Source organism: Bison bison, unplaced genomic scaffold (genome assembly GCF_000754665.1).
Source record: "Bison bison bison isolate TAMUID 2011002044 unplaced genomic scaffold, Bison_UMD1.0 scf7180017864209, whole genome shotgun sequence".
NCBI lineage: Eukaryota > Metazoa > Chordata > Mammalia > Artiodactyla > Bovidae > Bison > Bison bison.
This window is the reverse complement of record NW_011494781.1, coordinates 2,404,475-2,412,884: the sequence shown is the minus strand read 5'-3', so window position 1 is coordinate 2,412,884 and position 8,410 is coordinate 2,404,475.

The window sequence follows — 8,410 nt, the reverse complement described above, 5'->3', positions numbered from 1 at the left end:
CTGCATTCAGATGCTTATATCTTTTCTTTTCTCCTTTGCTTTTTGCTTCTCTTTTCACAGCTATTTGTAAGCCCTCCTCAGACAGCCATTTTGCTTTTTTGCGTTTCTTTTTCATGGAGATGGTCTTGATCCTTGTCTCCTGTACAATGTCAGGAACCTCTGTCCATAGTTCATCAGGCACTCTGTCTATCAGATCTAGTCCCTTAAATCTATTTCTCACTTCACTGTATAATCATAAGGAATTTGATTTAGGTCATGCCTGAATGGCCTAGTGGTTTTCCCCACTTTCTTCAATTTAAGTCTGTATGACCTACTTATCCATATATTAACTAATCATATCTAAATTAATATTCCTAGTATGAGTTTTAGGTCTTGACACAAGGCTAAGAATGTTCTTTTCCCTGTATACAGGGTTGATTTGTTATTGTGTATTTCCTTTTGCTTTCTCTCCTTTAGGATCACTGTGGACCTATGGAATTTTATGTATTGTGTGTCTTAATCAAGTAGTCATCATTCTTTTTCCTCACCTTATCCTAGTTTGGTCATGGCTTGGTGCTTTCAAACTAGTTTCTTGCCTTGGATGTGACCCTGTTAACCTTTGAACTGTTTCTTGCTCATGTTACACGATGTCTGAGACTGACTTTATGCTTTTTCTGCCCAATATCTATCAACCAGTTCTTTCAGCTCTTCTTAGCAGGCAGTGGAGTTTAGATACCAAAATCTAGTGCTGTGTGTCCTTATTGCCTTTGAGATGCCCTTGCTGTCATTGGCCGGACTTGGGAAATACTAGTTTTGATTTTGTGTTGCTAGTTCCAGTTCACATTTAACTTCATAGGGTTTTTACTTTGGGTTTATCCTTCTCTAATGTTAAAAATTTGCATTCTTATCAACTTTAATTACTTTCCTTTATCCTACAGTATAAGCATAATAGTTCAAAAACTTTTTAACAGTTGAATGATTGTAGGTTTTCTATTTTATTCCTTTTGTTTTAAAAATGTTTACATTCTGAATTATGGAATTATTTGAAGACATTTTCTTTCTGATTTTGTAATCAATTTGATTATTAGTTTGGTTTATTTGAATGAAATCCCTAACATTTAAGGATTTCTTTAATGTTTTTCTAAACGCATTTTTTTCAGTGTGTAGAACATTTATATAGTTCCAGAGTCAAAGCTGCATTATAAAGGTGTGTTCACATTCTGCCTTCTTTTCCTATCTCTAAACTCTTCTCCTCATGCTCTATTTTTATTTCTGGTTTATTTTTCCACTTATTTTTGCAATGTAAGGAAACATTTTTTTTACCTGCTTTTCTTAAAAAAAAGTTTGTACGTGCTTTTGTTTCCAAAAAGCTTGTATACACTGTTGTTTCTTCCTTTTTACCTAATGTATTCTGGAGATCACTTCATATACACTTCTATATTCTTGGTATGTACTCTTTTGTGCTTGTAGTTCATTTTCTAAATATATATATAATGTTTATATTCTGCTGCTGTTAAAAAATTATTGCAATGAATAACGTTTGATATATTGTTTTGTATTTGATCAGGTATAGTCATCTCTGCCATTAGGGAGCCTGGCCCTTGTTCTTTCCCTCTTCCTGGAATGCTTTTCTGTCCAAATTTCAGTTCTTCTTAGTCTCCTTTCCTTGTCTCAAGCCTCACTTTCTGATGAAAGCTGTTTTAATGAAAGTGTTTGTAAATTTTATAATAAAGGTAGAATAGAGAATCTCAATATATCCATCACTTGCTTGCAGTAACCATCAATTTTCTGAAGATTTTGAAGTTTTTTCTTGACTTTCGTCAAGTCCTTACATTAGAGACATTGCTGTCCTTCCCAAGTGCTTATCAAAATTACAGGGTTACATTTGTTCACATGATTTAATGAGTTTTTGTTTTCTCAAAAAGGCTGAGCTTCATGAGAGCAGAGATTCTTAATTGTTTTTGTCCATCAGTACTTTTCTGGTCCTTAGCTCAGTTCTTGGGTTCTGAGAGCTCACGTCCCCTGGGCCCTAGCTAGCATTGTCCAAAGGCAGATTGAGGCTGTGTGGTTAAATGTGTGGTTTCCTCTCCAGGAGTCTGTCAGATAGTCTTTTTCAGAGATCTCAGTTAATACAGTGTAGGAGCTGGCGATGCAGCTTGTGTGCCTCATGCTAGACTTGTAGTCCATAGGACAAGAATTTGAGAAAGAAAGGTGGAAGTGCCTTGGGGAAGAAGACAGACTGGAAGCCACAGCAAGACAGATGGAAAGCTGTATCAGTTGTGTTGCTTCTGACACTGGTGTGTGGGCATCCAGAAAGAGCTGGGCCTTTGTCTTGGAGCTGACCGCACACATTGGCTCAGGAGACAGAGACTCAGGGAGCCTGGGGGAAGGTAGAGAAGCTGTTGCAGCCTCGCATCAGTGAGGCAGATGGGGAGTTAGTGAGTGCAGATGTCCTGCCAGATGCGCCCTCCGTCTGTGGCATGGTAGTCTCTCTGTAGCCCACCCAGTCCTGAAGCAAATACAAGGGAAAGCCTGGGAATGCAGTTTAGCCTAGCCAAGTTAAAACATTACAAAGCAAAATGATGAGCTCAGGGTTTTAAATTCCCAGTGAGGGTTCCCATAAGGAACCTGAAAGTTTCTGTGCTGCCCTAAAACTGCAAATTGAATTCCCTGTTAGTAGGTGAGAACTTGGATTGGTTAGGAGTGGAATCCTGAAAATTGGATTAGAGACATATGGTCAGTTTCTGATTTAGCTGGAGATCTTGAAGACCTAAATTCTGTTGGGTTACCTTTGCCAGTAGAAGCAGCCTTTTCATCCCCTGTCTGAACTTAATCTCTGTTTACCTGAAAAACCTGCATTTGGCTTCACCTAGAATCCTCCCAGAAGGCCCCAAAGGATGAGGTGCAAAGTGTGATTCATGAAGAGGTAGACCTACCCTCCAAGAGTTTGCCTGGGGAATAATTGTGGGAATGGATGTTAAGGGTGTGAGATGATGCTGGAGGGAATGTAAAGTTGGGTTAGGCCAAATTTATTGATGTGGACAGGACACTGAACTGGGATCTGTAAATGCTGTGGTGACAGTTCCATCTTGGGCTGTCAGGTCTGTTAAATGGTCTTTTTTATTTAGAAAATTAATCATTGGGTTATAATAGGTAATTTTTGGTGACTCTGGTATTTTTGTATAATCTTTAAAAGTTTTTCTTTAAATGGACTCAGTTCAATTCAGTTGCTCAGTTGTGTCTGACTCTTTGTGACCTCATGGACTGCAGCACGCCAGGCCTCCCTGTCCATCACTAACTCCTGGAGTTTACTCAAACTCATGTCCATTGAGTTGGTGATGCCATCCAACCATCTCACCCTCTGTCATCCCCTTCTCCTCCCGCCTTCAACCATTCACAGCATCAGGGTCTTTTCAAACGAGTCAGTTCTTCACATCAGGTGGCCAAAGTATTGGAGTTTCAGCTTCAACATCAGTCCTTCCAATGAATATTCAGGACTGATTTCCGTTAGGATGGACCGGTTGGATCTTCTTGCAGTCCAAGGGACTCTCGAGAGTCTTCTCCAACCCCACAGTTCAAAAGCATCAATTCTTTGGTTCTCAGCTTTCTTTATAGTCCCAACTCTCACATCCATACATGACAACTGGAAAAACCATAGCTTTGACTAGATGGACCTTTGTTCGCAAAGTAATGTCTCTTTTTAATATGCTATCTAGGTTGGTCATAACTTTTCTTCCAAGAAGTAAGCGTCTTTTAATTACATGGCTGCAGTCACCATCTGCAGTGATTTTGGAGCCCCCAAAAATAAAGTCTGACACTGTTGCTCTATCTGTTTGCCATCAAGTGATGGGACCGGATGCCATGATCTTAGTTTTCTGAATGTTAAGCTTTAAACCAACTTTTTCACTCTCCTCTTTCACTTCATTAAGAGGCTCTTTAATTCTTCTTTACTTTCTGCCGTAAGGGTGGTGTTATCTGCATATCTGAGGTTATTGATATTTCTCCTGGCAATCTTGATTCCAGCTTGTGCTTCCTCTAGCCCAGCATTTCTAATGATGTACCCTGCATATACATTAAATAAGCAGGGTGACAGTATACAGCCTTGACATACTCCTTTTCCTATTTGGAATCAGTCTGTTGTTCCATGCCCATTTCTAACTGTTGCTTCCTGACCTGCATGCAGATTTTTCAAGAGGCAGGTCAGGTGCTCTGGTATTCCCATCTCTTTCAGAATTTTCTACAGTTTGTTGTGATCCACAAAGTCAAAGGCTTTGGCATAGTCAGTAAAGCAGAAATAGATGTTTATCTGGAACTCTCTTGCTTTTTCCATGATCCAGCGGATGTTGCCAATTTGATCTCTGGTTCCTCTGCCTTTTTTAAAACCAGCTTGAACATCTGAAAGTTCACGGTTCATGCTGTACTGTTGAAGTCTGGCTTGGAGAATTCTCCAAGCATTACTTCACTAGCGTGTGAGATGAGTGCAATTGTGGGGTAGTTTGAGCATTCTTTGGCCTTGCCTTTCTAAAGTATTGGAATGAAAACTGACCTTTTCCAGTCCTGTGACCACTGCTGAGTTTTCCAAGTTTACTAGCATATTGAGTGCAGCACTTTCACAGCATCATCTTTTAGAATTTGAAATAGCTCAACTGGAATTCCATCACCTCCACTAGCTTTGTTCATAGTGATGATTCCTAAGGCCCACTTGACTTCACATTCCAGGATGTCTGGCTCTAGGTGAGTAATCACACCATCGTGATTATCTGGGTTGTGAAGATCTTTTTTGTACAGTTCTTCTGTGTATTCTTGTCACCTCTTCTTAGTATCTTCTGCTTCTGTTAGGTCCATGACATGTCTGTCCTTTATTGAGTCCATCTTTGCATGAAATGTTCCCTTGGTATCTAATTTTCTTGAAGAGATCTTTCGTCTTTCCCATTCTATTGTCTTCCTCTGTTTCTTTGCACTGATCACTGAGGAAGGCTTTCTTATCTCTCCTTGCTGTTCTTTGGAACTCTGCATTCAAATGGATATATCTTTCCTTTTCTCCTTTGCTTTTTGCTTCTCTTGTTTTCACAGCTATTTGTAAGGCCTCCTCAGACAGCCAGTTTGCCTTTTTGCATTTCTTTTTCTTGGGGATGGTCTTGATCCCTGCCTCCTGTACAATGCCACAAACCTCTGTCCATAGTTCATCAGGCACTCTATCAGATCTAATCTCATGAATCTTTTAAATGGACTCAGTAAAAGATAAAAGCAATCTTATGTGCTTTCCCTTTATAAATAGTCTTCACCACAAGTTTTAGTCCATAAAGTAGTGTTCACCTAAAATGCATTAGCTTTAAATAAATAAATAATTTACATAACTGTGGGACTATAATTTGGTAGAATCTTTTTGGAAAGTGGCTTCACTGAAGAAATATAAATTGCCTATACTCTTTTTATTTTATCATTTTTTAATTGGAGTGTAGTTGCTTTACAGTGTTGTGTTTCTGCTATGCAAAAGCGTGCATCAGCTATAACTGCGTACATCCGCTCTCTCTTGAGCCTCCCTCCCATCCCCTGCGTCCCACCCCTCTAGGTCATCCCAGAACTCAAAGACAAGCTTCCTGTGCTCTGCGGAAGCCTCTCAGTAGCTAGCTGTTTTACAGATGGTAGTGTGTATATGTCAGCGCCACTCTCTCAATCCACCCCCACCCCCCACCCAAAGTCCATCCTCTACATCTGCATCTTTGTTCCTGTACTGCAATTTGGTTCCTCAGTACCATTTTTCTAGATTGCATGTATATTCCATGTATACATGATATTTGTTTTTCTAACTTCCCTCTGTTGTATGACAGATTCTAGGTTCATGCACGTCACTACAAATGACCCAATTTTGTTCCTTTCTATGGCTGCTGAGTAATATTCCATTGTATATATGCACCACATCTTTATCCATTCATCTGTCAACAGACATCAAAATTGCTTCCACATCCTTGCTGTTGTAAACAGTGCTGCTGTGAACATTGGGGTACATGTGTCCTTTTGAATTATGGTTTTCTCAGGGAGTATGCCCAGTAGTGGGATTGCTGAGTCATATATGGTAGTTTTGAGAGTTGTATTGATGTCTTTACTCAAATGAATACTAAGGTGAAGGTAAGAAGCGGGAGAGAGGGAGGGAGAAAAAGAGGAAGGAATTACTTTTTCCTTTGGCCCCCATCACCCTCAGCATCACCTTTGGGCTTCCCAGCTGGCTCTGCGGTAAAGAACCTGCCTACTAATGTGGGAAACTCAGGAAGCACTGGTTCGATCTCTGGGTCAGGAAGATCCTCTGGAGGAGGAAATGGCAACCCACTCGGATATTCTTGCCTGGAAAATTTCATGGATAGAGGAGCCTGGTGGGCTGCAGTCCACGGGGGTGCAAGGAGTCAGGCATGACTGAGCACACACGGATGATACTTTTATTCTTAGTTATTTAAGGATCCTCCACACTGTTCTCCATAGTGGTTGTATCTGATTAATAGTAAGTAGCCAATTCCTGTTTTGGTTTAAGGACAGTTGACTTTTCAGAGTCTTGTCTTTTTTTTTTTTTCAGTGAAATATACTGAAAGTACAGAAGTAATTACAAATCTGTGGTTTGTGACACATTACCCATGCAATTGTTACTCATTTTTGTCATTCATTTCATTCACAAGGTCATGTATAGTTGTGGTTTGTTTATGCAAGTAATGATTTACTCATGTATTATCCATGGCTGTTCATTCTCCTGCTGTAAAATATTAGGTTGTTCCCACTTTGAAACTGTTCACTTCCTCCCAAGGACAAGAAAGGAAGTTCGGATTAGATTTTGCAGTATTGGGAGAAATACTTGTGAGAGAGTGAACAGCCCCTTGCAGGTCTGATGCATCTGGAGGAGGAAGAAATTGAAGAGAATGTCTGGTAACTTAGGACTTAAGTGCTGTTCTAAGAAAGTTTTAGCAAGGCCAGTGACATGTCCTCTAGCCAAAGATGGGACCAGAGGAGTCCCTTGTCCTGCTGAAATGGCCATTCTTAAGCATCCTGCCTATGGCCAGTGATTGGCTAGAACACCCTGTGGGAAGTATTGGTCTGGGGCAAGGGCCGTGATGGATTTAGAACCGAGCAGCTCCCCATATTAAGTGATCCAGGAGGCTCATTTCATGAGTGTCACGTGGCTTGTGTAAGTGGATGTGCTCTGAACATTCAGGTTTCTTGATTGCTTTTCTGTTGGGTAGACTTAGTAGAATTGTTGGGTCTTTTATGCCTATGTTCAGTATTAGATAATGACGAACATCCAGTGTGGGTATACCTATCAGTTTCTTTTCTGGTGAATGCATTCTTGTGACTCCACATCCTCACCAGTATTAAGTTTAAATCTTTTCTGAGAGCGTGTGGCAGTATTTTTGCTTTTAGTTTCTGCCTCTGAAGTTAAGTAGTCATGTGATTTGTCTTGGCCAGTGCAGTGTGAGCTGAAGAGACTTGTCACAGGCTTTAAGAGCAGTGGTGAGATTTCCCGTATTCCCTTCCTTTTGCCAGTGATCCTGTTTACAAGTGGAGCTTCTTGCAGTGCAGGTCTTTATGTGTCTAGAGCAAACTGAGAGCTGAGGATGTGGGGGGCAAGAGTGGAGAAAAGAGGAAGAAGGCAGGAAGTGGGAGTTTCTTTGGTCTTAAGCAACTAAGATTTTGAGAGTTGTTTGCAATCATAGCATACTCATTAACCTAGCCCGTCAGGTAAACTTTTTTTTCCCTTATTTCCAAATACACTTTTATTTTTAAGGGCAGCTTTAGGTTCACAGCAATACTGAGTAGAAAGTACAGAGTTCCCTGTATCCCCTGATCCCACACAAGCACAGCCTCTCCGGTTGGCAACATCCTGTACCAGATTGTACATTTGTTAGAGTGGATGAACCTACGTTGACATCATTGTCATCCAAGGTCACATAGGGTTCACTCTTTTTAAAATATACTTGTTTGTTTATTTGGCTGTGCGAGGTTTTAGTTGTGGCATGCGGGACCTTCTGTTCTCAGTGATGCGTGCCTGGTCTTTAGTTGTGTCATGCTAACTCTCAGTTGTGGCATGTGGGATCTATTACTACTTCGCTGACTAGGAACCGAAGCTGGGCTGTGTGTGTTGGGAACATGGAGTATTAAGTCACTGGACCACCAGGGTTCACTCTTGGTTTTATATAGTCTGTGAACCTTTACATTTGTAATGTGTATCCACCATTACAATTACATACAGAATAGTTTCTTTGCTCTAAGAATCTTCTGTATTCTGTGTGCTTTTTTCTGATTTCTGTTTTGATTCCTTTGTGGTCAGAATACTATGGAGAATGCAATGGCACCCCACTCCAGTACTTTTGCCTAGAAAATCCCATGGACGGAGGAGCCTGGTAGGCTGCAGTCCATGGGGCCGATAGAGTCGGACCCGACTGACTTC